Below are 9,305 nucleotides of genomic sequence, written 5' to 3'. Positions count from 1 at the left end.
GGTCAGTCACCCCGGTATGCCTGACAGTATAATTATGTTATGTATTATGTGGTAGTAGTAGGGGTGAAATAGTCTTCGTAACCGGTTAAGATAAACCGGAGGGGTAGGTCGGACACCCCAGTATGTCTGACAGGGGTAGGTTAGGCACCCCGGTATGCCTAGCAGGGTAGGTCGGGCACCCAGATATGCCTAAAAGTATGTTATTGTATGGTATGTGGTATGATGGGGGAACTCACTAAGCTTCGTGCTTACAGTTTATAGTTTTGTTTCAGGTACCTCTTCATCAAAAGGAAAGGAGCCGGCACGGTAGCAGCGCATCGCACACACTCGATTTCCGCACCATGATGTTCTTGGGATTGTACTATGACATATTCATTATTTCATGACATATTTTTATGACATTTGTCTTATGGGTTATGAGTTGTTATGATATTGATGTTGCTTTTTAGTAAACAGTTTTAATAAATTACTTAATCAAAAACGAAATTCTAGAAAATCGGGATGTTACATGGTCTGAGGGTAAGCAAGTACTTTTTAATTCTTGTATTCCACAATTGTTTGATATGATTTCATCTTCAGAGATAGGTGGAGCAAATAAGCATTCATTAGCACCAAAAAACTTTAATAATACAAAAAAGAGCAAAACACGAAATAAGTCTTTAGTCTCGTGTGTAGCTAGGGAGAGCAGCGTTGGAAAATTGGTTCAATGTCTTCACTCTGCAGAAGCGAAACACAATCGTCAGTAAAAAGCATATTTATATTCTAAACTTTATCATATCAAGATACGCCAAAACCAAACACGATTATCATAAAAAATATTAATTTTTTAATTTAACATCGGAGAAAAAGATATAAGATTATCACCAAATAATATATTAATTTTAAAACTTAACAGATCATGAAACTAAAGCTTAACAGATAATGATAAAATCTTTTTGAATGATAATTATCACTGATTGCTAGGATTACTTTTGCTATTTATTGCATTTATTTGACCATTAACGCATGAAGAAACCCAACCGGAGACAACACATCAGGGAAACGACAACTATGTGTTTAATCCTCCATTAACATACGCATAAAATCTAAGTCAAGGAAGATAAATGTGGCTTGGTATGTACCTCTTAATTTAATTAAGTGATTACTTTTAATTACTTTACACTTCTTTACACAAGTTTATTGTTCATTTATGTATGCAGAATGCGAAGAGACGCCATACGAATGTGATAGCAAGTGAAATCTACAACACATATTTCTTTACATATCTGTATCTAGTTTACTCTTATTAGTTGTGCCATTTTCTGTAATTCCAGTCATTTTTTAATTAAATCAGTTGCATGCAAGCATCATATTAAATAATTAACTTTAAAGTGACCCGATTTATGCAACTTTGAGTTGGAATCAAGAACATGAACAAAATCATAATAGAGAGGGACTAACCTGATGTTATGTTGATGATTTAGGTATGGAAATCCCGTCCCCTGTATAGGCCTCTTATTTTTTTCCCTTCTTCGAAATTATCTCTCTCTGCTTTGTTAATGAATCGGTGCTTGCTTATATGGGGAAAATAAATCGTTGTTAATTCTATAGGGAGGAATGAAAAAAGCATATACATAAATATATAAAAAAGTGGTAGATGATCTTGGATTTTTGGCGGGAAACTAAATGATCCCGCCTTCCAGTCAAATGTTAATGTGTATTGAATATATATATATATATATATATATATATATATATATATATATATATATATATATATATATATATATATATATATATTGTTTTTTTTAAGTTTCTTGATTTTGTTAATTTGTGATTGTTATTAGTACTTCGAGTTTGACTATAAGACCCCCAATCCATTTTTATTTTTTTTTCCTAAAAATGGAGTAAAAAATGGAATAAATAGTGTTTTATCTTAAAATTATTTCATTTTTACACCCAAAAAGTATATTCTTAATATATTCTATTCTTCCAACTTACATACATTGTCAAACATAACCCTTCTATTAATTTGGTTTTAACAAATATATAATCTATATTTTTGTTATTACAATAATATTAAATAAATAAGATTATATTTATAACAATTAATTATAAGCTTTTGTAAAATACGTTATTGTTTTTAAAATTTTAATACGTATTTAAAATTTGATATGATTTTCATAAACAATTTTTTTATATTAATAATTAATTAATATAATTTAATATATAACAAATATTATAAGTATTAAATATTACATTTAAATTATAATTAATAGATAAAAATAAACTAGAAATATATAAATATATAAAAAGATGGACTAAAGCACACAACTTAAAATTCATCCCCATTTTGGGAGAAATAATGTTCATTTCTCCCAAAATGGAAGAATAAATGGGATAGGGTTGGAGAATAATGGGGAAAAATATGGAAAATAATGGAAAGTAATTCCGCCTTCCACTAAATTACTTTGATATTGTAAAACAGTTATTTATATGCATTTCTATTTTTAAGGGTATTTTTGTTAATGTCTATCAATTATATAAACGATGCTTAGCTACTCACATAACAAATAATATGATTTGTTTTATTATTAAAACCCAATTAAAATAACAATGGATTAATAAGAACTTAGTTACATTACCTTATTCATTTTAGTTGAGTTATTGTGTTCTTTTATCATTGTATTACAGCAGTAGTAGTAGCAATAATAATAATAATAATAATAATAATAATAATAATAAGGTATTTTTATTACTTTCAAACACTCCGTCATATTTTTGTAAGATTAAAATTGTATTAGGTAAATTACAAATGCCTTTAGATGTATTCTTAGTCCTACATGCATGTTAATAATAATAGTTTTTGTAATAACAGATTGATCGTAGTTACTGGATGTATAGAATTAAACGTTCATGTGATTAATATTTGGCATGTTTGGGTGGTTTTCTTAAAGTTGCAGAGGAAAATCATGTGAATAAAGGAGAAAGCTACATATGGTACCCTTGTGTAGATTGTTAGAACTGTCATATGTACACTGATTCTGCCAAGGTACAAGAACATTTAATAATTCGTGGGTTTATGAGAGATTATATATGTTGGTCAGGACATGGAGAGATATTGGTTGATCGTAATGAGGTTTTTTCAGAGTTTAATGATGATAACAGTGATTCAAACAATGATAGTACGATGACTTGTCTCGAATGTTACATGATTGGGAGCACAATGTTGCTGAAAAAGATTATGAAAATTTTCAACATTTATTTGACGACTCCGAAAACCGTTGTATACTGGGTTTATGAAGTATAACAAACTATCCGCTGTTTTGAAACTACTTAACCTAAAAGCAAACAATGGTTGGAGTGATTCAAGTTTCACAAATCTTCTAAAGCTTTTAAGTGATATGCTTCTTGTACATGTTTCAACATAGCAAGCGAAAAAACTAATGTGTCCAATGGGAATGGAAATCAAAAGAATACATGCATGTCCAAAAGACTGTATGCTATATAGAAACCAGTATTCAAATCTAGATAAGTGTATTACATGCGGTACATCACGATATAAACATAATAATAATCATATAGAAGAAAACAATAATGTGAGAAAGAATGGTCCACCTGCTAAAGTATTGTGGTATTTTCCTATTGTGCCTAGATTAAAACGGTTATTTGCAAATGCCAAAGATGCAAAATTAATGCGATGGCATGCCGATCGTAAAAGAGACGAAAAAATAAGACCTGCGGCTGATTCCCCTCAATGGAGAAATATTAATTCTAGTTTTAAAGAATTTGGTTGATAGATTATAAATATTCGTTTCAGATTTAGTTATGATGGAATTAATCCATTTGGAAGCCTAAGCAGTCGTCATAGTACATGGCCGGTTCTTCTTTGTATCTACAATCTCCCACCTTGGTTATGCATGAAAAGAAGATACATCATGATGTCATTACTAATTCAAGGTCCAAAACAGCCGGGAAATGATATCCATGTTTATTTAGCTCCATTAATTGAGGATATGCAAAAATTATGGAGTCCGGGTGTCGAAGTGTATGATGCATATAGTGGGGAAAATTTCCAACTTTGGGCCATGTTTTATTGCACCGTAAGTGATTTTCCAGCATATGGGAATTTATCTAGATACAACACAAAAGGAACAAATGCATGTCCGGTTTGTGAATATGACACACAGTCGTTATGGTTGACAAATTGCAAGAAATATGTATATATGGATCATCGGATATATCTTCCAGAAAATCACCCATATCGCAAGAAAAAAGGTGTTCAATGGTAAAACTGAGGATATGGTAGCAAGGAAACCATTACGAGGAGAAACTGTATTTTCTCGTGTTGAAAATCTAAACGTTACATTCGTAAAAGTCAAAGGTAATGGTAAAGGAAAGCGTAAACGTAAACGTACAGGTACAACTCCTCCCAAAATTATTTGGAAAAAAAGAAGCACTTGCAGGTTCGCCATTGTCTTGACGTTATGCATATCGAAAAAAATGTTTGTGAAAGCTTGATAGCCTTATTGTTAAACATCAAGGGAAAGTCAAAATATGGGGTTAATGTTCGAGAAGACATGGTTGAAAAGGGAATTCGACCCGAGCTTGCTCCTATTAAGAATCCTGGAAAGCGTACATATATGTCAGTAGCTTGTTATACCATGTCAAAGGTTGAGAAAACAATTTTTAGTAAATGCTTACATGGTGTGAAGGTTCCATCAGGTTATTCTGCTAATCAATTTCAAGTATTTAATTGATCCCAATATTATTTAATATTTTGTTCTTTCAACTGGTGAATACTTTTAACAGGTTTTTTCATATAATGTATTGTATCCCCAAGAATTGATGTTTAATCCATCTGTTTATTTCAAGGAAAAGATATTTAAGGAAAAAACAAGTTTTAGATCATGGGTATTGTTTGTTATATCTTGGTTATTTTAGGAATAACTAGTATGAGCATAGAAAAGTCGATCATTTAACCATTCCTCATCAATGTAAGGATATAAATTGTTATATGAATCAAAAGGCCAAGTAAGCATTGTGATATCATGCTGAATTGTTTTGTAATCTGTTCAGGTAGGTGGTTGAGCCATTTGCAAATCATCTAGAATAAATATGATGAATGATCAGCCACAATAACAACCAGTACCTTACATCTAATGGATATAACAGAGCCACAAGAAGTTGAATTTAACAGTCTTGGTCAGCATTGTGGTGATAAGCAAAATAAGTTCGCCAATGACTGTGGTGTTCTTACAAGAAAGTTAATTTCTATCGAATATCCGACTTGGAAGAAAGTGCCAGCGAATGAAAAAGATAACTTATGGTCGATCATAAAGTTTTGTTATCTCATACACATTATATGAGATTTCATTTAATTAGTATATGTTACTAATAATTACTATTTTTTCAAAACAAAAATATAAACGCTGGAATATCCGTGATGATAAACGCAAAGTAAATGTGCTTAAGAATTGCAACGAGAAGTGGAGATCATTCAAGAAGAGGGTTAAAAAGAATTTCTTGGCAAATGAGCATGAGCGAAATCCACTTGAAACCTACTCATATATGGAGAATATTGCATTGCAAAAGTTTAAGGAGAGGATATCATCAAAGGAATTCCAGGTTTGTAGGACTATAATGTCTCTTGAAAATATTAATTATTATGTTGCAGTTTTATAACTGTCGTTGTTACTTTTATTGCCAGGTAATAAGTGAGAAAGCAAAGACGAGTTCAACGTTTAATACGAATCCAGTCCCAGTAGGCCCACATGGTTATCGGTGAAACAAACCTAAGTGGGAACAAGAGAAGGCATCGGGTGAGCTACCGCCACAGTTGTATGAGATAAAAAGCGAGCGTTCATTAAATTATGTGTTGGGGAGAAGATGTAAAAACGAGTCAGGGTCAAAAATAGTACCACCTAACATGGAAACCATAGTAAAGAAGCTTGTAAGATTTTTCTTAATTTTGTGTTTTAAGATTTTTTGTCCAAGTAATTGTTTTGACTATTATGTTGTTTGCATTAACAGATAGATGTCCAAACAGAAATATCTAAAAGTGACTTGTTGTCGGGTCCTGGAGAGGATTTGTTGACCATGACAATAGGACCGAAGCACCCTGGTCGTACTAGGGCGGTGACGCATGATGTTGGATTAAGAAACGGGATGCATGGACTTGACAGAAAAAAGAGGAAAGCCCGTGACAAAGAAGCTGTTAGTAAGATACAAGTGCAGTTAGATCAAAGTATGACCCAATTGGCAGTGTTAAGAACAATATTTGTGATGCAAGAGTCTAGGAACCAAGTTCCGGATAATGTATGCTTCGGTGTTCAAAACAATAGTTATGGCTCAGCGTCGACATTGGATATTTTAGATACAATAAATGTAATTCTTTATTATAGCATCAACCTTTAACAACTAATAAAATCCACAACTCAATGAGTCTGATTTGTTTATTTTTATCACTAATTCTAGTTGATTACATAAATATATTATAATTATGTGGTACAAGTTAGGAAAAAATAATCAAATTCAATTGTTTTGGCCAAAACAGAGTATGAAAATAGATATACAATTGAGTCAGAGCTGATGACTAATCATAGTCTTCTATAATGTCAAGTGTTTCAAAAAAGTTACAAAATATTCCCCTGTGTGTGCTATGTATGTGCTGTACAGAGCAAAAATTAAAATTAGATAAATGGAACTTGGGTAAAAATTACAGAATGGTCCCTATGTTGCAATAATCAGAAACGATCACTGTAAGTTTTTTTTTTACAGAAATGGTACCTGTAAGAAATAATGTGGTCCCTGAATTTACAAAAGAAGGCACTATGTAGAAAAAATTACAAAAAAGGTACCTCTTAGAAATAATTAACAATGTGCTCCCTGTGGAAAAACCAATAGAACTGTTTCCATTGTATTATAGAAATGCATAATTGGTCCCTATGCTATATAAATGTACAATTATGGTCCATGTGTGATAGAAAATATACTAAAATAGTACCAAACTTTTGTATTTAGCATATTTGTAGTAGTGCCATTATCACCAATTCACAATTTAGTTTTCTTACATCTTTACAAAAAAATATGCATGACTTTAAATGTATTAGAAGAAATTTTTCTTCGCCAAACAAAAGCTCATTATGTACCAGATTATAGAGTGATAAATGCTCTTTTTCCATAACCAGTTCATCTAGATAACTTTAAAACAAAGAAAAATATAGTCAATATATACAATTCCATATAACTTGTTTTTAATTTTGTTTAATTATAGCAAAATTTATCATTATTTACCGTATAATCAATTATCTAGTATTGTGAAAGAACACCTATATACTTAATGGTTTAAGAAAGAAAACATGGGTTTTGATGTCCTGATCATCTGAAGCCTCGTTTGGACTATGAAGATGTTTCCTATTATTTAATTTTCTTACATATATAAGAAGAAATGCGGGAGTCAAAATATATTGTAATATCCATAAATTTCATGCCAAATTTAAACTTTTCCAATCATAATTAAAACCCCAAAAGTATTTGTTTACAAATTGTTTTCAAAACATTATTCATCAGAGTGTCCCAAAACAGATCATAAGGATGAGGAGCGGTACGGTCACGCCTTTGCCTTGCCACGATCTCCTGAAGCACCTGAAACAAACAACTGAAAACTGTAAGCCCAAGGGCTTAGTGAGCTACCCCCAAAATACCAATACCACACTACAATACCATGTCCGTAATAATCAATCAATCAATCCATCCATCAACATGCATACTGGGCCATCGGCCTGACTGGACCGCCCTACCGGGCCTACAGTCCAACTGAATCTATACCGAGCCTTCGGCATGACTGGACCGCCACGTGGGCCTACAGTCTTCCCGGACCGCTCATAGAGTGTGTTGGCCTTCAGCACAAAGCAGGACCGCCTCAACCCCAAGCAACAAGCAAATAACCATGTGCACATAACTAACATATACTGACATATACAACATCAAACATATCTACCTCACTGAGCACCAAACATAGCAATCTCTCATAACTAGAGCACTGACCTAGCAGGTCACAAACATATCAATCCCTACGGATCATAAGAGCAAAACATACTATCTATCCTGACTCTGATCTAACAGATCATATCCACATGTAGCATATCATAACAATAACAACTAAAGGGTCGGCCTTGGTGCCGTAGACCCTAACGATATAGTGAGGACAACTCACCTTGCATATGCCGACTCGGAAGATAAACTCCAACTCTCGAATCACTTGACACAGGCTCCACCACCTATGATCATAGTACAATATACTCATAAGTCCTTAACCTTATAAGTTACTCCATAACCCACCAGTCAACCCCTGGTCAAAGTCAAAGTCCTCAGTCAAGGTCAACAGTCCATGTTGACCCCAACTCGCCGAGTACCCTCGGCTACTCGCCGAGTTCCTTGAAGCACATTCCAACTCGCCGAGTCATCGGGGTGACTCGTCGAGTTCCTTCGATTTTCGATCAAACTTTAAGGCCACCCGTCGAGTTCCCTCATTGCAACTCGACGGATACACACGCATACATATCCTAGGGAAAACTCATCCGACTCGCCGAGCTGTTCATCAACTCGTCGAGTCTTATGTTAATCTTCATCGGACTCGCCGAGTTGTTCATCCAACTCGTCGAGTTCACGGCCATCTTCATGTGACTCGCCGAGTCAACCCTGCGACTCGCCGAGTCCATTCAGTCCTTTTTCCGTACAGACTCGTTTTGAGCCATGCAGCGGCTCCAAATCACAGATCCAAGCTTCTGGGGCATGCTTATCACGTAAAGTTGCAAACTTTACGTGCATGCATGGATATAAAGGCTCTAAATGCCTATTTTAAGTTCTTAATGGAGCTTCATGCTCAAGAGGGACCTCAATCATGACCAACACTGTAACTTTATGTTTCTAGAATCCAAGGAGGGTCCAGATCTGAAGTTACAACCTCAGATCTAGCCCATAGCTCATCTTTCCAACTTAACATCTCACCAAAAACCCTAAAACTCAACCAATAGAAGAGATTCACAAGGAAAAAGGCGATTTGGTTACCTCCAGAAGATGATAACTGAGATAAGTGTTGATTCCCACACTCTACTTGCTCCAATCTCCTTCTCCTCCAAGCCTTCTCCCTCCAAAGATCCTCTTTTCAAGCTTCAAACACACAATGGGCACACACACACACACGCGTATTAGGGTTTTAAGGAGATCTCAAAGACTGCAAAGAGGCCAAAGGAGGCTGAGGCTCCTTTAAATAGAGGTGCAAACCCCGAGATTTAGGGTTTCATCTGCCAGCTCCTACTCGC

At 34.1% G+C, this 9,305-nt stretch overlaps 1 long non-coding RNA gene across 1 annotated transcript; it reads right to left on the bottom strand.

The window, feature by feature from the left end:
* Positions 1-605: 605 nt before the first annotated feature.
* Positions 606-1,576, bottom strand: LOC145136355 (uncharacterized). The gene is made up of 2 exons (XR_013720410.1): positions 1,441-1,576; positions 606-717 (listed from the first exon to the last, which is right to left on the bottom strand). It is a non-coding gene; the product is annotated as an uncharacterized LOC145136355 (long non-coding RNA).
* Between the last annotated feature and the right edge of the window lie 7,729 nt (positions 1,577-9,305).

This window comes from Lactuca virosa, chromosome 9 (assembly GCF_052849685.1).
Source record: "Lactuca virosa cultivar CGN04683 chromosome 9, Lactuca_virosa_CGN04683_v6, whole genome shotgun sequence".
In the NCBI taxonomy this organism is placed as follows: Eukaryota; Viridiplantae; Streptophyta; class Magnoliopsida; order Asterales; family Asteraceae; genus Lactuca; species Lactuca virosa.
Note: the sequence above shows the minus strand (reverse complement) of the source record. Positions and strands in the feature narration are given on the sequence as shown.